The sequence below is a fragment of the Sorex fumeus genome, unplaced genomic scaffold, assembly GCF_029834395.1.
Source record: "Sorex fumeus unplaced genomic scaffold, SorFum_2.1 ptg000061l, whole genome shotgun sequence".
In the NCBI taxonomy this organism is placed as follows: Eukaryota; Metazoa; Chordata; class Mammalia; order Eulipotyphla; family Soricidae; genus Sorex; species Sorex fumeus.
The window spans coordinates 22,289,944-22,316,953 of NW_026606118.1; the positions used below are offsets into that span (position 1 = coordinate 22,289,944).

The 27,010-nt window shown below is 39.7% G+C and overlaps 1 protein-coding gene across 5 annotated transcripts in view; it reads left to right on the forward strand.

The window, feature by feature from the left end:
• HIVEP2 (HIVEP zinc finger 2) overlaps positions 1-27,010 on the forward strand; it is a 203,940-nt gene that overhangs the window by 100,661 nt on the left and 76,269 nt on the right. For all 5 annotated transcript variants that reach the window (XM_056126264.1, XM_056126268.1, XM_056126266.1 and 2 more), the window contains exon 3: positions 14,430-14,540. The gene's annotated coding sequence lies outside the window, so the exon portion shown is untranslated. The remainder of the gene's footprint in view (positions 1-14,429; positions 14,541-27,010) is intronic.

Consider the following 27,010-nt stretch of genomic DNA (forward strand, 5'->3'; position numbering starts at 1 on the left):
TGGCAGTAAAGTTTGTAAATGGTTAGGTGTTTCATAAAAAATATGAATTCTGTCAAAAGCGAGACTATGAGCATTCTTGATTTAATATAGCCCCTAGAAGGGGAAGAGGAGCATTTTCTTCCCTTCCCATACTCCAGGTTGACTGACCCAAGCTAACATTCACCCTAAATGGAGACCCATTCATAGATTCATGGAACACACATGGGGTTTTGAGTGATCCCCCTTCCCCTTTTCAAAACAAAAAAAAAAAAAACAAAAGAAACCAAAAACCCAAACAGTATTGGACAAAGGAGAGCTCAGTTCTCCATGTAGGTTCCTTGCCTTCAAGATGCACTTCTTCCACTTTGTCTCCATTATGTTTTTATATTCTATTTTTGGGGCCACACCTGGTAATACTCAGTGGTTACTCCTGCCTCTGCACTCAGGAATCACTCCTGGCAGTGCTTGGGGGACCATATGGGATGCCTGGGATTGAACCAGTGGCAGCTGTGTGCAAGGCAAATGTCCTGCCCGCTGTACTATCTTACAGTACAATGGCCCCAGTCCCCAATCTTAATTGGGTGTGGGTCAGGATAAGAGGATGGCATGGATGCCTAGGTAGAAAGTAGTAAAAAAGTTGGGATTTCACTGACAGACTCACCCTCATCCTTCCACAGAGGGAAGATTACATATCTGGGGGTGCTGATAAGACTCATGTAAACTCATCTCTAAGTCCACTGATCTGGAATTCATCTTCTGGTGCCAGTAAATTCATAACATGGCACTGAAGTAACATTTGAAAAAGTTGGTTACTGCAATCCTGTGCTGTTGGGATTCACTTCTCAGTAACTGGAACAGCTATCTAGTTACCTAGAGTTAATGCATGTTCATTTGGAAATTAAGTGTTCACAGTGAAGATTTAGCCTGCTGTCCTGAAAATGAGAACACCTGTGCTAGAAGGCTGGACCACAGCACTCAGTCACTGCCTTTCCTTGGGCATTAAAAATAATTTTAAAAAAAGGTAAGAAAGATTTTTCTAGAATTCATCCCACATTGAGAAAAAAATTTAAGTACATAAACAATAAATTCGGCATTTTTTTAAAAAATACAAGCATTCTTCACATAGATTTGGTAGTTTTGATGCATTTCATAGTCTTATATTGCTTTTGTACAAGAGCCTTTTATAGGAACAACAAACAAAACATCCTGTTTTTCTAATATCCAGCACAAATCCCAGTGGAATTATCACAGAAATAGCTAAGGTTGTTCCTATATCAGTTAGCAGTTAGTTTCCATTATTTAATGTTTTCTTCAAAGTCTTTGAAGTGTGGCTAAAACAAAATTGATTTGCGCCCCTAGACCCTGAAGTCCTGCAAAGTGGTAATTGTCCGGGTTTTTGTTAAGAGTTTGAAAATAATCTGAAGGAAACATAGGGCCAAGTTCCAAATATTTGTCAAATTACTTTCTTTTCCTTTTCTTCCTTGCTTCTATGGTAGGATTTCATTATGAGAAACTTTGCGGAATTACTTGATGTATTCGCTTAGGTTAAAACGAGTGAAAATTGAATGTAAAATATATCTTAAAAGGGTTGTAATATGCCTTTAGGACGGGTGAAAGTGCCAGAAGGATGATTCACAGTCTGAAAATAGCTCTCGATTTTATGCAATCAAATAAAACTCTGTACCGTGGCCTTCCCCACACTGGATTAGCAAGGCATTGGAAGTTATTCCACCCCCAGCGTGCCACTATGGATGACTCTCGGCTTATGACAAACTGCTGCCGAAAGGAGCATGTGCTGGTAGCAGGATAACCCTGATGCACAGGGAGGATTAGAGTTGAGTGACCTCAACTCATATTCATTTCCTCTGAAAGGAAAACTCCCAGGGCTCGCTCTGTTCTAATGAGTGTTTATGTAGCGTGGGTTCTTAGGACACCCAGTCACTCCAGCGACCTGAGCGTGCCGAGTTCCCTCTCGTGTTTGCTCCTCCTGAAAATGTTGCGGCACGCTGGAAATAACTACTCAGCTTGGCCCCCATCAGAATCTCACATTTGGCTCATAGAAGGAAGAATGATTGATTTTTCCTTTTGCTTTCTTACAGTCTCCCCCCTCCCCCCCCCCCCCCCCCGGCCGGCCTGCTCTTTATTTTTCTGCAAGAAACTATAGCAGGATGGGGGATGAAAAATGATTCTTGAACTCACTCCACTTTCATTGGGCGGGAGGGCAAAGATAACTGGGTAGAGTTTCCTGGGTTAGGAGCTGAGTCATGTTTGAGAGGGAGAGTCCCACACACCTCACCTTATGTCCTTGTTATCCCCCGGGGGGGACTCTATGCTGTGTCTTGTCAAATAAATAAAACTGTCAGGTTCTAATTCGCATATGATGACACTCCAATTAAAAACAATTGATGGGAAACTATCTGGGAGGATATTAGCAATGGAACAGTGAGGTTTGCATTTAAATGATCTTAATTACCCCTTCGACTTAATGCCCTATTAAGATGAACCGGGAGAATGTCACATCTCACTTAGCTGTATTGTTTTAGACAGTGGCTGCTGGCTGACAAGGACCAGAGAGCATTAACTGGCATTGTCCTGTCTGCTGTTGCAGCCAGAAGGTTGAGGAATGTATGGTCTTGTCTTTTCCTCCTTTTTCTTTTTCTTGTTTTCTTCAAAGGAAATGAAATCTCAGCCCTGACAGGAGAGGGTGAAATCTCAGGAGCAGACCTTCCGGGCACTGGGACTCTCTCTTGCTCCCACATCCCAGTTTGCTATTGTCCTCAGGCCACACGCTCCCCTGCTGCCTCTCTTTGTCTTTGGCCACTGGCCAGCCTCCTGGGGCCTGGGCTTTGAAGTGAGGAGCAGACTGTCCTCTGGCCAGGCTGTTGTTACTCTGGCCTGGGCTTCACTCCCCCAGAATGCCAGGAGGGATGCCCTGTCTCCTTAGGAGCTTTCCACAGCTCTGACAGCATCCTCAGAGGTTTCACGGACACACAATGGAGGAAACCTGCCTTTGTGTCAGCTGCTCAGCTGGCCTCTCTTGGTTTAGTGCCTGTCATCTTGGGGAGGGCCTTCGGGGCCTGGGAAGATACCAGTTCTGCCAGGTCAGCTGTCAGTCTGCAGGGCCTCCTTGGCAGGACTCAGGGGAACCGACCAGGCGAGTTGAGCAGCTTCCTCTGGGGACACTGCATCGCCCTTCATTTGATCTAGGCCTGGACAGCCTGGTGCCTAAAAGACATACATCCTGGCTTGGGAAATCATTCTTCACTGCACCTCTTGTTCACCAAGGTTCCAGGCATGCAGTTGGGAATTGGTAAATTGAACTTTTATCTCTCCTTGTATTGATAGTTATCAAAGTAGGTGGACATAAGTTGAGGTTGAGGGTGGTTGAAAACGGGGAAGGCCAAAATAAATAAATAAATAAATAAATAAATAAATAAAAGGTCTGTGCTTTTTTGCTGACCAAAAGGCTGGGCAAAGACTTAGGAGAGGGACAGAAGCAGGGAAGCATGAGTGAAGGAAACACTGTCTCATTGCTAAACTGTCTTCGGAAGGGCCCATTTGATCCCAAAAGAAATTGCCTCTGAGAACCAAAAGCAGAGACCATATCTTGTAGATGAGATGACACAGTACCTTTTACTCTATCTTAATAGAATGAGTAATACTGTTGTCTCTCTCACTGGGAGAGTATAGTGTTTTGATTTTACTCACACCCATTCTCCAAATCTGTCTTTTCACCAGCCATTATTAATTTTTGTATTAAGTTTTATGATATCCCCAGAGTTCATACATATATGTGTGTGTATATGCACACATATATTTACACGTCCGTATAGATGCGTATGTATATATGTATATATATGTGTGTATATATATACATACATACATACATACATACATGGACTGAAGCGATAGCACAGCGGTAGGGCATTCGCCTTGTGCACAGCCAGCCTGGCCGAGCCGGGTTTGATTCCTCCGTCCCTCTCGGAGAGCCCAGCAAGCTGCCAGCTGCCGAGAGTATCTCGCCCACATGGCAAAGCCTGGCAAGCTACCCGTGACGTATTCAATATGCCAAACACAGTAACAACAAGTCTCAAAATGGAGACGTTACTGGGCCCACTTGAGCAAATCAATGAACAACGGGAGGACAGTGCAGTGCTACATATATACATATGTTAGACATAAATTGTCTTATTTTCCTAAGGGTAACACATGCGTATTTGGCAGTCTGGTTTGAAGAAGGCTTTTTTTTTTTTTTTTTTTGCATTTGAGATGGAGAAGGCAGCGGCACCACCTCATGGCCCATGAAGGGACACACTCGGAAGGGTTCCAAACAAACAAAGGGGTAGAGATTTGTCAAAGACAGACATAGCTGGCCTTTTGAGGGTTGGGCACGGTTGTTAGCAGTTTCATAAGTGCTTTGCGGCCATCCTTGGGCAGCAGTCTGGCAGCCTCAGGCCTGTTTCCGGTCAGTTTTGAGTCTTTGTACATATGAGTGTGTATATTAGACGGCAGCGGAGACAAATGATGCTATTGGTTTCTGTGCTGCATCCTGGATTCTAGCATCTTACTTTGCACAGCTGTGGTCAAACTAGAAATCTTAAACTTTTTTTTTTAAGTCTATGTGCTTCGAAATAGCAAAATCTTGCCATAATCACTGGTTAATTTCCTATTCCAGCAATTCAGAGGGGTTGGTAGGATAGGAATGTGGAAGGAATAGTTCTTGTGGCTAAACTGTGCTCATGGCATTTAACATTAATCTGACATGAAAGATATGTAAAATTTTATTATCATTTCTTATTGCTTATAGTAAGGTGATGATGAGAGTAAAGACAGAACTGAAGATCACTGACCTCACCAAGGAATGTGGCAGTGCCTGTCACTGTCCTCCCGTTGTTCATCGATTTTTCTCGAGCAGGCCCAGTAACGTTTCCATTGGAGACTTTGTTGTTACTGTGTTTGGCATGTTGAACACGTCACAGGTAGCTTGCCAGGCTTTGCTGTGCGGGCGGGATACTCATGGTAGCTTGACGGGCTCTCCGAGAGGGGCAGAGAAATCGAACTCGGGTCGGCAATGTTGGCTGCGTGCAAGGCAAATGCCCTACCCGCTGTGCTATCGCTCCAGCCCATGGCAGTAGCTAATTTCTTCTATCCCTGCTTCTGTTCTCTCCTCCAGCTTGTCGGTTCCCTCATCTCCCTGTACTTTCATTCTGTCAAAAAAAACCTCAAAATGCTTAGAGGTTGAATTGTTGTGTTTTCTTGAACATTGCAGTCCTCTGTTCTGTTTCTGTTGATTCCACTGGGCATGCTCTACAACATATTGTAGATTGACAGGAAAAACTCTCAAAGGGGTTTAAAAAAAACTACAGTAAGGAGTAGGTAATTCATTAATAATTTCATTCTTTTTCTGGATGTGTTTTCTTCCCGTTGTCAGCCAGTGTGGGAGGAAAGGGAAGAAGAATGTTGGAGCTGAGGGTGTTGTGTGGGTATGTGCCATCCAAAAGGATCTTATAGGAAAAAAATGTTTTATTCTTAATAATAAAAGTAAAATTCAAATGAAATAACAGGAAGTAACTGAAGCTGATTCTATTGGAAAGCTATATTCTAGTGCTGTAAAATTGTTCATTATTAAGGCATATGCTTACCAAAGGCATTCGCAGGCATACTTATATTTTGTAGATAAATATGCATATATACAGAAATGGCAATTTCTTGCTAACCAGACTTGAACCTAAAATGTCATTAAGGACACTCCTGCTGGGGAGGGTGGGAAAGGGGAGTATACTGGGGATATTGGTGGTGGGGAATGTGCACTGGTGGAGGGAGGGTGTTTGATCATTGTGTGATTGTAACCCAAACATGAAAGCTTGTAACTTTCTCACAGTGATTCAATAAAATTTAAAAAATAAAAAATAAAATGTGTTATTTATATTTAAAAAAATCACTCCTGCTGCTACCAGAGAAGAAAATTTGAGTAAGACCAAGGCAGATCTCCCCATTTCTTTTAGACAGATTTTAAACAAGGGAAAGCATCCCTTCAACTTGGTTAACTCTGAGTTCTGGTTAAAATCCCAATGACTATCACTGTAAGCCTACAGTAGAGGCAAATGTCATACTTCTTTGGAGCTCAAGGCTATCCTTTCTTGTCTTCTAGTGCCCTGATCACTCTCCTGATGTCCCGCCATCCCTAACCTGGTGACACCTGTCCTATTGAAGCCATTGGCCTCTTGATTCCTTCTTGTTCTCAGCTTTAGTTATGTTTAAATTCCGCACACACTCATTTTAGCAGTTAGTTTATTTTGGGGGAGTGTATGGGGACACACCCAGTGATGCTTAGTGCTTACTCCTGGCTCTGCACTCAGGGGTTACTCCTAGAGGACTTTGGGCACCATTTGGGGTGCTGGGGATTGAACCCCGATAAGTTGTGTGCAAGGCAAGCACCTTACCCATTGTCCTGTGCCTCCGGCTCCCGTACTTTATGTTTTTAAAAATAATTTTTGTTTGTGTGGCTCAAAAGTCATGTATTATGTACTTCATTATCTCCTGTAACAGCTTGTCCTGGGTTAGGTACTCCGCAAACAGTATGAATTGGATGGTTATTGCTGTTGAATGGCTTTTGGAAACTATTGTTAGAGACTAGGGCAGTGGTTTTCAACCTCTTCACACCTGCCATCCAGCTGCAGTGTGTGGCCAACAGCTGAAAACCACTTCGAGAAAGCTGTGGGTCAGTCTGGACTTCACTAGCATTTCAGCACCCGCCAGAGACTTGAACAAGTTGGACCCTGCCCAGACCTCCAGAAATCAAATCTTTCCTTGAACAGACTCTTTCAGTGACTTATGTGCGTGTTTTTAAAACAAAGCTGAGTGAAGTGCCTCTCTTGAGGAGGGGTATAAGACCCAAGAACCTGTACCTCCTGCTTTTGAGGGGCAGAGGTGTGGGTCTGGGGCAAAACTCAGGAACGTGTATAAAGTGTAAACATCAGCCTCTCTATGCAAAGAGGAAGGTTTTAAATTGGTGAGGGGCTCTTCAAGTCTTCAGACTCTGCATTTGCGATCTGATTCAGGATAACTGCTATAATCAGGCCATTGAAAAAAAAATCTTCCCAAAATTGTTATACCGAGGAACAGAAAGTATGATTTCCTTTTCCTTTCTTACCTCTTTTTTTTCCCTTTGCACTTGAAGTGCTTACGCCCACTCAGCTGGCTATTTTGAACTCTGGGAAAGAAATTTTGTGGGTATCTTGCAGTCTTTCAGGAAACTAGGCTTAGGTTAAATAGTCGCCACATTCTCTATGCGTTTCTTTCTTTAGGAAGGTGGGAAAGTGCTATAATGCAGCTTGACACACAGTGTGACTTTCGAAGTGTGGCTGGAAATCAGCTTTTGTTCTTATTTGTCAGCCACTAGGCGACAATCCTTTTTCCATCTCAGGCTTTCCATGAATTTCCCTCTCACCACAATGTCCTGAAATTCTTTTGTCTAGTTAGCATTGTTAGAACTGTTGTCCCATTGCTTATCGATTTGCTCGAGCGGGCACCAGTAAAGCCTCCATTGTGAGACTTGTTACTGTTTTTGGCATATCGAATACACCACAGGGAGCTTGCCAGGCTTTGCAGTGTGGGTGTGATACTCCCGGTAGCTTGTGGGGCTCTTTAAGAGGGGCAGAGGAATAGAACCTGGGTCGTCTGCTTGCAAGGCAAATGCTTTACCCTCTGTGCTATCGCTCCGGCCCCTTTTGTCTAGTACATTTTATAAAGTATAAGACTGCTTAAGAGTACATAGGTTTGCAAATATTTTGGGTTGATTAAATTAAGGAGGACAGGGGCTGGAGCGATAGCACAGTGGGTAGGGTGTTTTCCTTGCATGTGGCCGGCCTGGTTCGATTTCCAGCATCCCATATGGTCCCCTGAGCACTGCTAGGAGTAACTCCTGAGTGCGTGAGCCAGGAGTAACACCTGAGCATTGCTGGATGTGATCCAAAAAGAAAAAAAAATAAGAAAGACAGAAACCTTCTGCTATTTAGTGTTCACCAGCATGTAAAAAAGCAAAACCAACAAACCATCAGAAAACTCTTGTGGTGCTGGGGACCCAGCCCAGGCCTCACACATGCGAGGCAAGTGCTGCACTGCTGGCTGAGCCCTTTCTGACTGCTGCCCAATGCAAAGTTTATTGCTCAGAGAAAAGTATTTATTCAGGGGGAATTTGTGAGAAGTTCACACAACTTTGTTGTTGGACTTGAGAAATGAAGTATTTCCAGGCAAGTTAAATGAAAATGAGGCCAAGAAAGAGAATGAGGGAGTTGTCGAATCTAAAAATTTATTAAATATAAAAATTGAAATATGAATAAGAGATGCATTATAGTGTGCATGGTTTTACTAATTCCATGGGAAAATAAAATTTGAAAAAGAAACGTGATTCAGCACAATTCTGATCAAACTCTTAATGGGAATTCTTTGGGTAAGGCCAATAAAAGGTAAAGGTAAGGTAAAGGCCCTCCCGTTGATCGTCGATTTGCTCGAGCGGGCCCAGTAACGTCTCCATTGGAGACTTTGTTGTTACTGTGTCTGGCATATCGAATACTCTCGGTAGCTTGCCGGGCTCTCCGAGAGGGGCAGAGGAATCGAACTCGGGTTGGCCATGTTGGCCACGTGTAAGGCGAACGCCCTACCGCTGTGCTATCGCTCCAGCCCCATAAAAAGTATAATTAATTATAATTAATCAAATAATATTCTCTGGGAAAACTTAGCAATAGTTTTGCAAATATGTGTACAGATGAGAAATATAAAAGAATATGTAAAAAAAATAGAAAAAAGTTGCTCTCTTCCAATCAGCAATCCAAATCTATTATAAAATAATAACTGAAAGAGAGATAGTACAATGGTAGAGTGCTTGTCTGGCACAGGGCTGAAGCAGGTTTAAACCCCCACACCTCACACAGTCTACCTAGCACCACCAAGAATGATCCATTTAGTACTGAGCCAGGAGTGAGTACTGAGCACAGCTGGATGCGTCCCCAAACTAAACAAACAAACAAAATTATTCCTTTTTAAGAATATTCCTTATCCTTCAAGCAAATTTTTCACTGGGTAACAAAGCTGGTTGATTGTGACCATGATGAAGAGGGTGGCCCAGATGGGTTTTTTAAATTTTCTCTCACTTCACACTCATGTTCTTATCCAATTTCTTTCTATTCTGCTCCTTTCTTTGTGTGTTTGGGGGGGGCGTTGATGGAACAGGATTGGGGGCACACCTGCCTGGTCCTGCTCAGAGCCTACCCCTGGCTCTTTGCATAGATATTACTCCATGTGGGACTTTAGGGACTGTATGGGGTACTGGGGATTGAACCTGTATCGGCTGCATGCAAAGCAAGCATCCGGCCCGCTTAATTAATCTAGTCTTCCTATTCTGAATTGACAGCATCTTCGTTATGATGGTTCTAAATAAACTCCTGCTAAATATTAATAAACATTGTCTACAGAAAGCAAATGGGCTCTGTGGCATGTTGGAAGAGTTGGGAAACCTGTTCTTTTTGATACATAACCATAGGCAAGGATCTCCTAGGCTTAGGGTCAGCCTCTGTAAAGGGAAAGTGTTTGATGATGAAGGGTTGCAATTCACAGACTTACTCTAGGGTACCATTTAGAACCCGACCACACTCCCTTAAGGAGGGAATTTAGTGACATGGTTGCAGTGACAAGGACAAGTATAGTGCTACCAGAGTCCAGATGTGTGTCTCTCATCTGGCGAGGAACTTTCTGTTTACCACATGGCAGTACATTACTCAACTGGAGAAAGTTACTCAAGTTCAGCTTTATATGCACATCTAATTCATTGTATATAAATAATAGAAGCATTTAAAAAAGCATTCGCTCATGATAAATAACTCAATTGTTTAGATCTTGTAGCTGATTGAACTACAACATTCCTATTTATTTAGGTTTGCCCATGGAGTCAAAATATGACTGCTAAAGGTATCTGGGTTTTTTTGGTTTGTTTTATTCTAAGATGATGAGGCAGACAATTAAAACACGAAGGCCAGATGATTTAGACTTAACTGCTTTCATCAGTTTATTAAGCTGTTTTAATTGGATTACTCTGTGGTATAGAAATTGTAGGGGACCTACTATTATCAGTTTGGTGTTATTCACTCCTAAAGAGTATTGTGTAGTGGTTTGTACATATGAGACTCGCCTATTATGCAGACAACAGATCTCTATCTTCTCTGCTAATTAGGGGCAGTTATTTAACTGAATTATCCTTGTAGGTGACTAATATTTCTTTGCTTTTGAAAGTTAATGATGCCCGTGGGGGTCTCTGGGTGACCTGTGTATTGGGGAGGAGAGAGGCCACAGCCTCTGCCGGTTTCTCTCTATCCACCTCTGCCCCAGGGAATGGCTGGGGAAATCTAGGACTAATTGAGTCAGCTGTCAGCCTTGCTCCTTGCTGGAAAGGAAAGTCAGCCGTAAGCCTAGACCTGTTTGGAAGTTCTGAGGAGTTCTGAAGAAGGGACAGGGGATGGGGAGGGGGGAGAGAGAAAGAGAGAGAGAGAGAGAGAGAGAGAGGCAGAGAGAGATGGAGATGGAGATAGACAGAGACAGAGACAGAGACAGACTCAGACTGAGAAAGAGGCAGGGAGGCAGAGGAAATCAAACGGTACACATGCCAGAGTTCAAGTATGAAAGCTCACATGTCTAGAGGGGAGATAGGGGCAACACATACGCACCACGTGAGCACAACAGTGCTTGTGCTCCTGTAGCATTGGACCCTCTGCCTTTGTTCCAGTTGGTTTTTATAGGGTTTCTCCCAACCTGCCCCACATGGACCTTTCTACCTGCTTGGGTGGTTGCCAAAGAGAAGAGTTGAGAGAGTAGTTGAACATCTTATTTGATATCCCTTTGCTGGTCTTGTTCCTGTGGGAGCTTCTCTGATGGGGGTCCAGCCTTCTCCTAATCTGTGCTGGCATCAAGTAAAGGTTTAATTAGGCCTTAGTTCCTCTGTTCACAAGGTGTTTTTTTTTTTAAATCAACTCTGGGGTTATTTGGTTTTATTACCTCTCCGCGCCAGGCCACCCCAAGGGACCCAGCCCCAGCAGCCTACCTCCACTGCCCAACCACTGCCACACTCCAGGCTGCTTTCCGGATACATTAGAAGACACTTCCTACCCATTTATACCTGAGACCGGCAAGCTACCTAGAGTATCCTGCATGCATGGGCAGAGCCTGGCAAGCTCCCTGTGGCGTATTTGAGATGCCAAATACAGTAATGACAATAGGTTTCATTCCCCTGTCCCTGAAAGAGCCTCCAATCCTTGGGAAAAGACGAGTAAGAAGAGGCTGCTAAAATCTCAGGGCTGGAGGAATAGAGACATTACTGGCCTCCGCTCGAGTAATTCGATGATCAATGGGATGACAGTGATACAGTGATACCTCTCAAGAACTCATTGCCCCAGGGGTGAGGGGGTCCTTTGCTATCTGCCTACCTGCTTTATTAATATGAGGTGTCCATACCCCCATTGAAAAATTGCTAAATAATTTGAAACTTCATTTAGGTAACCATAGTTACATTAAAATTGAGCAAATTTGCTAAGTTATTGGTGCAAATTGTTTATTTATTTATTTTTAATACTGCCAGGAACAAAAGTAAGAACGGCATAATAATAGTACCTTTGAAATGGAAAAGAACAGAAAGAGGACTAACATTTGTATTTTTGGGAGCTGAGTTGGGGTGGGGCGGATGGAGCAGGAGTCCAGCCCCTAGTGGTACTCATGGGATAATCCTGGATTTGTGCCCAGGACTGACCGTTGGTGGTGCTGCGGGGCTTTCTGCAGGATGGTAGCCAGCCAGAGTTGGCTCCATTCAAGACAAGGCAAGGAAGCGCATTGCCTTGCATACTATCACTCTGGCCCCAGATCTAGACTTTAGTACAGCTTCACATTATACATGGAAAAAATCACAGAAAACAGATTCTTGAGAATCTTTCAGGTCATTCTACATCACGGGGGTATGAGTTATAGCTCATTTCTTGGAAAGTGATAACAATGAATACTTAAACTGTGAACTAGCACACAAACCATCTTGGAAAGAACTCAGAGATCATATTATGAAGCTAGCTACCAAACATTTGAAAGAGCCTTTGTAATGCTTTCATAAAAGCCCTGGAAAAAATAAAATAGTATTTTTACAGCTCTAAATAATCAAATGTGAAAACTCGGTTGTGCCTTTTTTCAGTTTATTGTTTAGGTGCTTACATTTTTCGATCTATTGTAATTTAAAATAACCACAGAATTTGGCATTTGTCTTGTCATATTTATGGCACGAACCCTAGAATAATACATAAAGACTATAATCTCTGTGAATACAGATCTCTTTTTACTCTATATCCATATTAAGTAACTATTTCTTGAATAACAGTAAGATTAGCATCTAGACAAAGGTTATACTGGAAGCGAAAATATATTTCTCACATCTGCTGAGGATTTCTTAGCAGGTATGATTATTGTATTTGTTTTTCATTAGCAATGTTTCTGTTTTACCTGGCCCACCTTAAAATAATAGATAATAGATCTATTTTCACTTCTTATTTTAAATGAAATGCTATGAGTTTTGCCATTATATGGTGGAATGATGGGAGTGACAGTATACGACTAATTCCAAATTGCATAATCAATGCAATTTTGACTTTGGAATGAGATGGGTTTTTGACTTTCACTAAAACATGATTATATTTGATGTTATGGGAATCAGAAACATACTAAATTTATCACAAAATTTATTCCCTGATACCTGAATTTGGAGTAACTGAATAATGGTCCAGTTTTCTGTTGCATCCTTCTGTTCAATCTTCAAACATCCTGTTCATTTTAAACTAATGCTTGTGGAAAAATAATGTGCTTTCTCTTGGTGCTGAGATAGTAATTTTAATATTTGACCTTCATAAATAAAGTGAATTACTGATTATATATGCACTGCACTGCACTGTCCTCCCGTTGTTCATCGATTTGCTTGAGCAGGCCCAGTAACGTCTCCATTGTGAGACTTATTGTTATACTGTGTTTGGCATATCAGATATGTCACAGGTAGAATGCCAGGGTTTGCTGTACAGGCAAAATACTCTTGGTAGCTTGCCGGGCTCTCTGAGAGAGGCAGAGGAATCGAACCCTGGCCGGCCAGGTCTGCCACGTGCAAGGCAAACACCCTATCCACTGTGTTATCGCTCCAGCCCTTTGAGGGGACATAATCAGAAAATAGAATTAAGTCATAAGCCAGCTTATTACTCACTTCTTTTCCAATCATATATATTGTTAGTTCTATTTTCATAATTCATAAGTCACTTCCACTGCCTCTATGGCTGCCACTTTCCACTATTTTCTTTCACCTTGACCATCAAAGTAGTTGCTGTCCCCCTGCTTCACCTTTGCCCCTTTCTGGTCCTCTCAACCAGCAGAGTGCTCTCTATAGAACACAAGATAGTGCAGGCCAAGATCTGAGCAGAGATGCTCAGAACCTTCACATTTCATTCAAAGAAAGACTGAGCCCTGGGGCTGGAGACATAGCACAGCAGGTAGGGCATTTGCCTTGCACGCAGCAGACCCGGGTTCAATTCCCAGCATCCCATATGGTCTCCTGAGCACCGCCAGGAGTAACTCCTGAGTGCAGAGCCAGGAGTAACCCCTGTGCATCGCCGGGTGTGACCCAAAAAGCAAAAAAAAAAAAAAAAATAACTGAGCCCTTATCATGAGTGAACAGGTATCAAGTGTCAAGTAGACATGTACCTGGTGGCACAGAGCACGGATTCAATACCTTCTACTGAAATGGATAGAGAATGTGGTACCAAGGAGGTTTGAAGAAGCAATGTGAAACTGATTATATATATCATATATAATGTGTATATATACACACTGTGATAAAGCTATGTATGGATCTTTGGTAGAACAAATTATTTCTGTGAAAAACTTGGTATAAGGTTCTTGGAATGACTTGGAATCTCATGCTTGTTTTTAGTTGACAGTCTACCACAGGGAGGGAGTGCATGTAACTAGAACTTAACTTGATGGAACTGCAACCTGTACATTTTCATTGACTCATTAACTAGAACCAATGGCTAGAATTCCAGAGCTATCAGTTGCTTCTTTTCCTCATCTCTAATTTTGGGTATTATAATTGACTTAGAGAACTATTATTTCCTTCTGCCAATTAGTACTGAATATGAAACTTCTGCCCTTACACTTTGTTATTATTTTATTGTTTTCCTTATGCTTGAAGGAAACACTCATTTGACCCAGAACCGGAAAATTTAATCTAGTAGCCAGATGCTTTTCTTATGTTATAGTTTTTTATTAGCACAGTAATTTAGGAGGAGATCTAGTAGTAAGTTTGATCTTATTTCTGTGCTATTAATATGTAAATCATATAATGTTGCTCTATGTAAATTATATCCTTTTTCTTTATTCATTAGGTGGCATCTTTGAATTTTTAAAAAGACAATGATAATTAGATCTACTTGAAGAATTAAGTGAATTTATTTGGTTGGAACACTTTTGCCAATTCTTTAACATTCAGCCTCTGGGTAAGTTAAGTCGAATACTTTCTATATGGTTTGATTTTAAAATTATTAAAAATCTCCCTCAAATGAAATATTAATCTTTATTTGAGAATTTGACAGCAATAATGAGAGGAGAATCTTAAAATCTGCTAAAATTAAAATCTAATAAAATTCTTAAAATTTAAAAATTTAAAATCTGGTAATATTTTCATAAAATTTGTCTTTACCGCATTTAAAAAGACTATTCGATGTAGAAAGGTGAGTTTAGAAAATGTTGTCATTTATAATATGAATCTAGGTAATGTTTTACTGGCTATTCTTTGTTGTGGAGAGGGTTGGGCCATATGCAGCAGTGCTCAGGGTTTGTTCTGAGCACAGTGTTGTGGTTTGCTTCTACAGTACAAGGGATTCGACTGGGGTCAGCTGTATGCAAGGCAAGTGCTTTATCTCCTATACTATCTCTCCAGCTTTGGTAATGTTTTAATGATTATGTGTTTGCTGTATTCTTGAGCTAATGTGAGAATATTATAATTTACTCTTATGAAGGTATTTATAATTATGCTGTATTGTATGAAGTTCGGCAGAGCCTGGCAAGCTACCCGCGACGTACTCGATATGCCAAACACAGTAACAACAAAGTCTCCAATGGAGACGTTACTGGGCCCGCTCGAGCAAATCGATGAACAACGGGAGGACAGTAACAGGACAGTATTGTATGAAGTTAAAATTCTAGGTATAATCAACATTAGTAATTCCTCCATATTTTAACATCACATTTTTATTTGCCAGCTTTCTGTAGGAAGAGTAGAAATTTAAGGACTTGATCTGTTCAACTTGTTTGTTACTGTGTGCCTTGCTTCAGAAAGCTCTGGAGGTAGAAAACTTTTAGCCAGGAAGAGTTTAGGCTTTTAACAAATTATTGGTGGTGCCAAGACAGAATTTAGTAGGAACAGGACTTTGGCTACGGTTAAAATGTCAGAATAGTAAAAGCCTGCTCTGTCAAACAGATTTTTGGCATCAGGAACCTAAATGATACTGATTTTAGGGTTTGGATTTTTTTTTTTAATTCAGGCAAATGCAAGTTTTAATTAACCCTTTACACAGTGACAGAAAAAAATGGGAACAATTTTTTTTTTTTAATGTAGATTGGATCACAAGACTTGAGTTTCTGAAATTCTAAACACTTACTGATGATTCCCGGTTGTATAGCATGTTACTTAACATTCCCCTGAATATACAGGAGCAATTTTAAAACTTGATGACCAACAATGATTACAAGAGGCAAAGTGCCTCATTATATGGGGCAGAGACTCAGAAACCAACTGAGTGCTTTACCTGCAATCACTTTGCTGCAGGTTGAGGGCAAGTGGCTCTGCAGTGATGTTGTCGCATCATCTGTGCGGTACCACCTGTGCTGTGTGTGTCTGTCTGAAGTCTGCTCCCTTGAACCTACTGCCATGAACTACTCTTTGCTAATAGAGATTTTGAGTATTTATTGAATGGAGAGATATCAAGCTTGGGAAACTTGGGAGTCTCTTCATCTTCCCTTTAAGGTTTATGGCCCAGCATTTTTGTGATCAATAATTTCCACTTTTTAATTTATTTTTTTATTGAATCACCATGGAATACAGTTACAAAGCTTTTGTGATTTGGTTTCAGTCATACAGTTCCAACACCTATCCCTCCACCAGTGTACATTTCCCACCACTAATATCCCCCATATCCCTCCTGCTCCGTCGCCCCAGCCTGAGTATATGGGAGACACTTTTCTTTTCTCTCTCCCTCCCTCTCTCCCTTCCTCCATCTCTCCCTCCATCCCTCCCTCCCTTTCTCTCCTTTTGGGCATTATGGTTTGCAGTACAGATACTGAGAGGCCATCAATGTCTGGTCCTTCACCCACTTTCATCACATATCTCCTGTCCAGAGCGATCCCTTTTCAAACCATCATTGTCATATTGGTCCATTCTCTATTCCAACTGCCCTCTCTCCCTGCCCTTGAGGTAGGCCTCCAACTGTGGTCCATTCATCATTATTATGGGAAAAAATTTGGATTTTTTTAAGTAATTAGAGAGAGGGTTAAGGCAGCTAGATGGAAAATCCATCAGGAAGAGAAATGTTAAAAAAAAAAAGTTTTGAAAGCAAAGCCTTAATTTCTTCAATAACTATAGTAGAAGCTAAAAGATGAAAATTAATACTCTAAACCACTGACTTAATGTCTTTGTCTACCACACTGAATTTTCCATCTACTAAAGAGGCTGTCTTTACAATTATTCCTACAGAATCTCAGTGTAAAATTTAAGTGTTGTCAGTAGCACTGAAGTTATTTTATTTTTTAAGTTTTGGGACCATACCCAGTGATGCGCAGGGATTTTTCTTGGCTCTGCACTCAGGAATTACTCCTAGTGGTTCTCTGGGGGACACCTAGGATGCCTGGAATTGAGGCTGGGTCAGACATATGAAAGTCAAGCACCCTACCCTCTATACGCTCTCATTGGCCTCTGAAGTAAATTGTTTAGGAGACTGTCTGCCGGTGCTTCCAGGGACATGGCTGGGTTTCTGCTTACTTGAGAAGCCTGACAGCAGGAACTCTGAACTTCTTTGGTAAAGCTTGCCCTTTGGGGTCATTCTTAGTATTTAAAGAAATTATTTTGTTTTAGGTTAAATAAGTATGCTACTTAGTTCATGAAGTTACATGAGGTTTAAACATCAGCATGTACAAGAGGTTAGTAGCTGGTAGTGATTATGATGCTGCTGATTAGTAATGGTGATGGTGGTTATAGTAATTGTTTAAACAAAACAATAATTATTCTATTAGTCATGTGAACTGATTTCTTACTTTGTGTATATAACTGGAAAGTTGGGTACATTTTCTCAATGAAGTTAAATGCTTATTTTAGTGAAGTAGCACTTTGTTTGAAATTAGGAAGCTGTTTTTATGACATTTGTCATGTAAACCAGCAACTTCTCTGGGATTTTATCTGTGAACCTGGCCTTATCCAGGAGCTCAAGTAAGGATTACTTTTTCAAATTATGAATTTTAAAATTTATTTATTTTAAATTTACAGATCTCAAATTGGTCGTAAAAATAAAATATTTTACAAAGTAAGAAGGAATCCCTCACTATTAGAATTATCTACCTTTAAAAGAAGATAATTTTGAAAAAAGAGTAAACTCAAGTGATTTTATCTTTACAGTAATGTTGCTTTTCACATCCTGCCATTTTCTTTCAAGTAGCTAATGCATTTGACCAATCTTGACATTATTCATTTTCAAGTAATTATCTGTATTATGGACCTGTAACCACAAGTACCTATTTATATTCATCACTACACTGAATGTAACAATTTAGGAGTTATGTTAGTGATAATTTTCTTTTAGCCGAGGAAGGGTAAGAGTGCAGGTAAAAATTAACATTCATTGGGCATGTCCTGAGTGAGGTTCTGTGCTATACAGGACCTTAATATTTTTTAAGGTAAAGATTTTGATTTCCATATTAATTTGAGGAAGTCAGATTTCAGAGCATTAATTAATTTGCTGAGAATTTTGTGATTACTAAGGCTAGTGCTTTTTGATTTCGGAAGTTATTGTGATTTTAGTTTAAATAAAGACATATATGACAAGTAGTTCTTTTTTCTGTGGAAGTTTCAGTTATATATTTTTCCAAGAATAAAGTGTTTATCCCTCTCTCATTCTTTTCTCTTCAGATATGGCTTTATATGAATTATTTTCAGTCATTATGTATTACGGAAAATAGAAGTGAAGAAAACTTCTAATTCTTTCTAGTTTGATAAATTTTAGCAGGTTTTATAACAATTTGATACGGTTGCAAATTAATCCCGCTATTTAATGGGTTTGATATAACGTTTCCTGCTATCAAACATAACTCAGAGCATACTTTAAGCAAATCAGTGTAGTAAGCCTTTCAAAATGTTTCTTTTGGTATAGGTTCTTTTTTACAGACTGTCAAATGAAACAGTTCTTAGATTTATGTTTTAAGGGAACTAAAGGAGATAACAACATTTATGATTGAGAATTACCGAGTAGATGTGCAACCCATAGCTACTCAATGTCCTGCTTGTTGTGACCACATTTTACTTTGTCATTATTACCAATGAAAATGAACTGTATTACCATTAGCTTCTTGGGTTATTATATAATTTTATTTTTCCAAAACTATATTCTTACCTGTCACACAACTTGGCACATTTCCATTTTGTGTGTCAAATATTTAATTTGGCTATAGTGGTTTTTGTTTGAATATTCAGTATACACCTACTGATGAAATCAGTGTTAAGTCAGCACATGGTTATCAAGCCTATAGTATGAGCAAAGCATGTTTAGCCATAAGAGTATTCTTGGCCACCTGATAGACAGGCTGAAGATTTTCTTTGATAGCATTTCATAGTATTCCTCTATTAGTCTTATCTCTTCATTTTAGCTTACAGTAGAGGATGGTTTGGTTGTAGGAATAACTTTTATCTTTTACTCTTTACGAAAAACCTACAAAAGGAACTTAGCAATTGTATGCTTCCTGTCCCTGACAGTGTGAATTACCATTTGTTTACAAACAAATTTGTTTACAGTTTACAAACAGCTTCTTTATTGCATCATTCCATTCAAGGCAATCACTTTCGTAGATGTTACAGTATTTTTGGAGCATGAGAAAGGGGAGTTGGTTGAATGGTTTGCTCAAAGTCATGGCACTTGTAAGATTCATAATTTGAATTCAACCTTGGTTCTCCCAGTATCAGGTAGTAAGCCATTCTTTTACTTTCCAGTCATCTGTTCAGTGACTGTCAGTGTTTAAATATTAGGAGGGCTATAATCTATTTAGCATAATTAATATAAATGATTTAGCACTGTCCTCCCATTGTTCATCCATTTGCTTGAGTGGGCACCAGTAACATCTCCATTGTGAGACTTGTTACTGTTTTTGGCATATTGAATATACCACAGGGAGACAGGCGGGGTACTCTTAGTAGCTTGCTGGGCTCTCCGAGAGGGACAGAGGACTCGAACCCGGATCATGCAAGGGAAATGCCCTACCCGCTGTGCCATGGCTCCAGTTTGATTCCTCTGTCCCCTTGGAGAGCCCAGCAAGTTACTGTGAGTATCCCGCCCATATGCCAGAGCCTGACAAGCTCCCCGTGGCATATTTAATATGCCAAAAACAGTAACAACAAGTCTCACAATGGAGACGTTATTGGTGCCTGCTCAAGCAAATCGATGAACAATGGGAGGACAGTGCTACAGTACAATAAAAATGAAATAGAAGCTACACTGGAGTTTGAGGAAGGATTCATTTTTATAAATTTAAGGAATCTTGGAGATTATCTTTTTCTTCCTTGGTGCTTACGTTAAGTATATTCAGTCATTTCAGCAATGAAAGTCTTACAGATCGCAGGCATCATTCTTACAGTTATTAACCTTTGAGATCCTGATTTTGTTACTAGATTGAGTTCCACTATAAGTTGATAAATTGGGCTAATTCACCCACTTAGAGATTCTTATGTATTTATCTCATCTTTCTGAGTTTCTCAATATCCAACTTTCTTCTGTTTATTTAAACCTAAGGATGTGACTCAGTGGTAAAGTCCATTCCTTGCATGTAAGAGACCTGGGTTTGATCACTGACCACGTAAAAAATGAAAAAAAAAAAAACCAACCAAAAAAAGTGGTTTATATGAGGTGTTGCTGTCTGATAGGACTCACTATAATCTGATTGCTATCCTTATCCTTCAAAGTGGTGATTTTTTTTAAAAAAATTGTATTTAGTACTTATTTGTTGAACTGAATGAAAAGTACATGGTTGGGAGCTTTTTTTAAAAATTCATTTTGGGGACACAAATTGATATTTGGGCATAGCTTTCATTTTAACCATTTTAGGGAGATGCATTAACTAAGTCTGATGTTTATTGAATAGCCAGAGCAGATCTATAAGAACATATTCTTTACAGTGATCTAGTTGAATGTAGAAAATTCCTCGCAAAATATACCATCAACACTTATCATCTCCTAAAGAAAAGAAAGCGAAACTACTTACATTTCCCAGACAGGGACTCCTCTTGACTGTATGGGACTGTATGACTCTTAACAAAACCAATTGATCTCTAACAAGGTTTAAGTCCATAAAAGTAAACCAAGTCCTCTGAATATAAAGACGTTCTGGGAGGTAGAGGTATAGATTTCATGTGAGTGAAGCACACTCTCTGGGACTTCAGAACTAAGGGGACCTTTTGAATTTAGCTTGTGGTAGTGGGTAGCCCCTGAACATTTTTTTTAGCAGAAGAACAATATTATCTGAGCTGTGCTTTGGGAAGGTGAGTCGGTGGATTGTATTGGATGACGTAGAGTGTAGGATGCCGGCGGGTGGGGTGAGTGGGCGCTAGAGTCCCTGAAAGTACAGAAGCCACTTAGGAAGCACTCACATTAATTCACACAAGAGCTGTCACCTCATGTTGTGCCCTTTATGAATCCTCCCACACGTAGATAACAAACGAAAGCACTACTCAGAAGCCTTTAAGAGAACATTGAATTCCAGGATCAGGGAATTCGGACTTAACTTCCATCTCATCCTCAGTTTGCTGCACCTCATATTTTGCAATGATGCCCAGATTGCCTCCTTTTCGCTCAGCCCGTTATTCTTATGCCTCTCCTTCTTTGTACGTTCCCATTAGTGACTTTAGTGATTGTCCCTGGATTCTGTGTACTGTTACCCCGTCCAGATAGCTGGTCCTTTGGAAATTTACCAGTTGCACCCAGAGTTTCTTCTGGGTACGGTAAGACTTTGTGTGTTGGGAGATCAGAAAGGTACTGAGAGTCATATTGGGGTGGTAGCAATAAGATTGACAGGACACAGACAAACAGTAGGAGGTGAATCTACAGGAAGTCTATGTGGGAAACCTGTTAGGAAGTAAGAGGTGTGTGTGTGTGTGTGTGGGGAGTGTATGCACTTTTATGTGTGTGCACTCTGAGGGTGGGGAACAGGAGGAAGCTGTCAGAAATGATACCATTGAGTGTTCAGCCTGGGAATTTGAATATTTCTTTTAATAGAAAAAGGGAAGTAAAGAAAGTTGGTTTGGTTAGCAGGATGATGAATTTGAGTGCATACCAGTTGAGTTAGAGATAAAAGTAGATGAAAAAACATGTTTTATATTTCTTTGCTTTTCTTCCTTACATGATGGTTTATGTTTAAAGCAGAAATTCACTAGAAGACTTGAGTCTTTTTTTTTTTTGCTGTCTTGAGCTCCTTAAATACTACCCAATTGTTTAGGATGATTTTTAGTTCTTGTCAGTCTTACCTCTGACAAAAGCCTCCACAAATTCACCTCCTCAGGAACATGTGTACTTGTCAGGGTGTTTGCACCAGTCAGAATTGTGCCTCTCAGCCTCCGAAAATAAAAACATACGGGGAAAAGTAGCTATCTTTCCTTTTTGAAGAGCATGATCATTGTCATCTCACGACTTGCTGAAATAGCACAGCAAAGGAACATTTTTTGGCAGACTGGGAAGTCTAGGGAATGCGCAAACATATGCACTTCTCCTTGGCTCTGATGTGTTCAACAAAGGCGGTTGAGTTCAGGAAAGCAGGGGGATTTTTACTTGAGTGCTAAAAGCAAAGAATGTATCAACTGCTCTAACGTAACGTTATTCTTATAATTGGTAGTGTTTGTAACAACAGAGTCCATAGGTTCTTAACTGTGCTGATAGCAGTGAATTGACTGGTTCTAGTGTAATCACCCCTCCTCCACCCCCCATTCCCATATACTGAGGACTTTTTGCATTTCAGAAGAGATGCTCTTGATTAAATCAGTTTAAGAGCATATATAATGATCCTGTAATTATCATTTGTCATTATCTTCAGTACTAATGATTAAAGCAAACACTTAATAACTATAGGGCAGTAAATATATTTTAGATCTTGAGCCATAAAGAGATTTCCACTAACAGGATGTTTTGTGCACAAATAAATGATTCATTGACTGTAGCAGAGCTTGATTCTGTCATCAGCCTAAAGTGGAAATTTTGAGAATACCAATCATCACAGACGCCAACACTAAGTTGGCTTGAACCACCATCCTTCTTACAGGGAACCTGAGCTTTTTGGCTATTTGTAGCAGTTTTACTTCAGTTAAACTCAATGAATATTTATGGCATTTCTGTCATATGTAATTTAGTGTTCTGATAGTTAGAGGAATACAATGATGAGTTAGTCTCCATTTTAGCCTACCAGTTGTTTAAAAACATAAAATAGAAAAAAAGACTAGTACATCCCTGATTTAGATATAAAAGAGCTTAATAATGTCCCCAGAGATATATAAATAAAAAGTGTTGAAAGTTCACAGGAGAAAGAAATCATAGGCTTTAACTTGTGGGTGTGTGGGGGTGTCTTGGTAGGGAAGAACGTGGAGATGGAGTATTTCCTGAGAAAGTCTTTGAAAGATAGAAAATGCATCTATGAGTAAGACATTGTGCTTGGTGTTAAATGTATGAAAAATGAGCATTTTTCCCCTCGTAGCAGACCATTTCATTGAGCATGTAAAATATGTACATAATTACTAACATCCAGACAGTTTTCATCATCAGTGTGATAACTGGAATGAGTGGAGGAAAGGGTTCTGAGAATGCAGAAGAGTAAGATACTCATTTTGATATGGAAACAGAATGCTTGCATGGGGGTAAAACTTATAATTGAGGCCTGAACATTTAGTTAGAGGATTCCAAAGTATTTTAACTGTCAGAAATGTAGTTGAAAACCAAATAGAAAAAAGAATCAAAGAAATGAAAAGAGCAGACGGTTTATAGAGAGAAGTTCTTGCTTGTTAACTATTAAAGTCAGATTCTAATCCAGGAACTTTATACTTCAGTAAGGTATGCTCAGACATGCAAAATGCTATGAAATCACTGATGTAATAATCTACAAGAGTCCAAAGTATTTGGAAACTTAAGGATCAGGAATGGCTTTTGAACATGTAACTGTAGGGTAGGAATGGAAACATTCCTTGTTTCGGAAATAGAAATACTTGTCTCGGAAATAGAAATACATTCCATTAGTGAGAAGACACTAAACTTCCTTCAGTGATTTCTCCTAGATGGGTCCAGTATTTATAAGCTTCATTAGATTTTATTTTCTAGCTGGTTTTAAAGATATCACTTGAGAATGTGCTGGTCTCCGAAAACTTTAAAATATTGCGAGAAAAAAAAACACTAGCTTCCAAGATTGTTTTCTCACAAGTAAGATGGAAGGACTAGCTTCTCTTCCTCTCTTCTTCCTTTTTCCTCCTTCCCACTCCTTTCCCTTGGAACAGCCAGCTGATTATCTGGAGTTCCATTGCCACACCCTTGGCTCAAGGTCAGGGAAGTCCTCGGGCTCTCCTTGGCTCTTTTCCCATGTGGAGGGAGATTTCCACCGAGAACAATCCAGGGAAGTACGTGCCCACATAGACACGCAAATATGCACATACACACACAGTTCTTTTCCTGTTCTCAAGGATATGCATGTGCCAATAAACAGACAAAACAAACAGCCATAGACATGCATACAGTGTCCCATCCAACCACAGAAATGTAGGGCAGGGTTTCAGCAGTCTGGCAGGAGGTAGTAGGGAGACTATTAACCATTTCACATTTAGGAATAATAATGGAGGCGCTACAAAATCGCTTTGCTAAGATGAATAGCAACATCGAACTATGGCATGCAAAGAGGTAAGATTTACGTTAGAGTTTGGTTTAGTTGATTTGATGTGTTTAATAAAAAATTCAATTCTTAGAGCAAGTTGGCCAGCGTGAAGGAACTCTCAGTAACACCCTAAATCATACCACGTCACCTTGTAATTTAAAGGGAAAGGAACTAAAAGGCCTAGTGGCATGAAAGGAAAAGCAATTGCTCCTTAAAATAGTATGTAAGTTTGGTGAGTGTGAATGTATTTAGGGTCATGTGTCGATTCGCTGCTTGATTGCACAGCCAATAAACATGTACTTGGTGTGTCCCAGGTTCAAGCTGGGAATTGGAGTTGAGAAAAGACATGCATAATGAAAAATAAATTGTACTCTTTTTTGTTGGAAATTAGATGATGAAAATAAGTTTTCCTATCTTGTATACATAGACAACATGATGAAATGGCATTGTGAGATATTATAATGCTTCTTTTATGCCCCTCAAAGCTATTTCCTGCCACTGAGAACCCTAAAAGGTATTCAACATGCTAGAATATAGTAACTAGGTATTGATCAGTGATAGCAGGACTGCTCAAATCATCTCAGGAAATCACCATTCATTCTCCTTATTACTCTTCACTTAGTAGAACATTGGGATTCTTTCCCCCACTTTCGGCTCTAAAGATTGAATTAGCAAATTGTTTCATCTGGCTACTTTTCTCCTGTCTTATCGGATATTTAGAAATAAATAGAACTAGTATTGAGAAATTTTATAAATGTCTTATATTCCTCGGGAAGGGCTATTTTCTATATTGGAGTCTTGAGAAGTTCTTTGTAGCAGCAATCAAATTCATAGGAGGGACAGTGAGGCTGATTTGGGCATTTCTTTGGGGCCCATAAATCTGACAGTATAGTGTTAGATCCCTGGCCAGCTTAATAAAATCTCTTTTTAGCCAATTTTTTTATTGCCTCTGAATTTTTCAAATTTTATGCTTTTCTGTGAACTGGCACCTATAACTGAAAAGTTTGAGTCTTACAGGCTTGCTCATACTTTAATTTCAGCATGGCTATGTCGTATGATAAAAAAAATTACATTTTATCCACCTATTTGTAGCATTTATGAGTAGTTGGGCAAAGGAGAACATTCCACCCTATTTACATCTGTTTTACATAGCAGAAATTCACTTCAATATAGAAAACTTGTCATAGAACTCGTAGTCTTGTTTTTACTTCCAAAGCAAATTAAAAAGACATATATGTAATAAGCATAAATTAAAATAATTATCATTATACAAAATATGTATAAATTTTTAATTTGGGGAAACGTTGAACATTTTAGCAAATATTTTGTAGAGACAGTTGTATAATATAAATTAAATTTAAAAGTATTTTATAAAAATGCTTGTGAATTTTTTTTCTAGAGGGAAAAAATATTCATTTTTAGTTTGACATTTTAGGGCTGGAGTGATAGCACAGCGGGTAGGGCGTTCGCCTTACAAGCGGCCAACATGGCCGACCCTAGTTCGATTCCTCCACCCCTCTTGGAGAGCCCGGCAAGCTACCGAGAGTATTCGATATGCCAGACACAGTAACAACAAAGTCTCCAATGGAGACGTTACTGGGCCCGCTCAAGCAAATCGACGATCAACGGGAGGGCCTTTACCTTTACCTTTATTTGCTTAAAATGTGTGCATTTTGGGGGCTGGGGCAATAGCACAATGGTGGGGCGTTTGCCTCACAAAGGGCCAACCTGGGTTCGATTTCCAGCATCCCAGATGGTCCCTTGAGCACCGATAGGATTAATCCCTGAGTGCAAAGCCAGGAGTAATCCCTGAGCATCGCCAAAAAGCAAATCAAAACAAAACAAAAAGTGTGCAATTTTGCCTGAATTTTATGTGTCTTCTTTCATCTGGATCTGTATGTTATAGGAGACAAAACAGGTATGTTTATATAGATCTTTCATTTATTTATGTAGGTATGATAGAAATTGGCCAATGATATGTTTTATTTTGATAAATGCAAACAGTCTAAATGTTTTTAATGGGGAATACATAATAGAGAAGTTACTAAACAACATATGGAAACACAGTATTGTTCTAAGTGGATAAAAATTAGCTGTTAGGTTAGGAAATACCTAATAACATTTTTGATAAATTAGACTTTTTCAGACTCCTTGCTTATTCTTAAACTGTTTAAACACATATCTAATGGAAATGTCTTCTGAACGAATAGTTTTATAATTAGAGACATTTCACTTTAACATGATATTGAAAGGACTTTCTAAATCAAACATTTTGTATCTGGTTTTTGAAAGGAGCTTGGTTAATCTGCTCACCTTATTGTTTATATGATCTGTTCACAGGATTCTGCTTAGAGTATAGAGGCGAACCTCTATATTCTAGCATCAACTCTATAGACATATGTGCTGTAACACTGTAGCACTGTCCTGTTGTTCATCGATTTTCTTGAGTGGGCACCAATGTGCTACTCTATCTAAATAGTTACTGCTCAATTATAATAATTTATGACGTTAATATGACTTGTTTTAAATGATTATGGTTGATCCATTTTGGAAATTTAGTCAAAACATTAAAGGACCAGATGTAGAAACAGATGCAGATGTAGAAACTGTGCACATACCTTGCTATGTGAAGTGCTGAATTCAAACCTAGACAACCATGCCATCCTCTGTTCCCAGCCCCCTCACTCCCAGATCGATTCTGGTGGTCCCACATTATCTTTCTCTTCCCATCCTTGGCTCCCAGAGCCTTTGGATGAGGATTGTACAACTAACAACAACAACAACAACAACAAAAATTCAAATAAAATTAATTAAT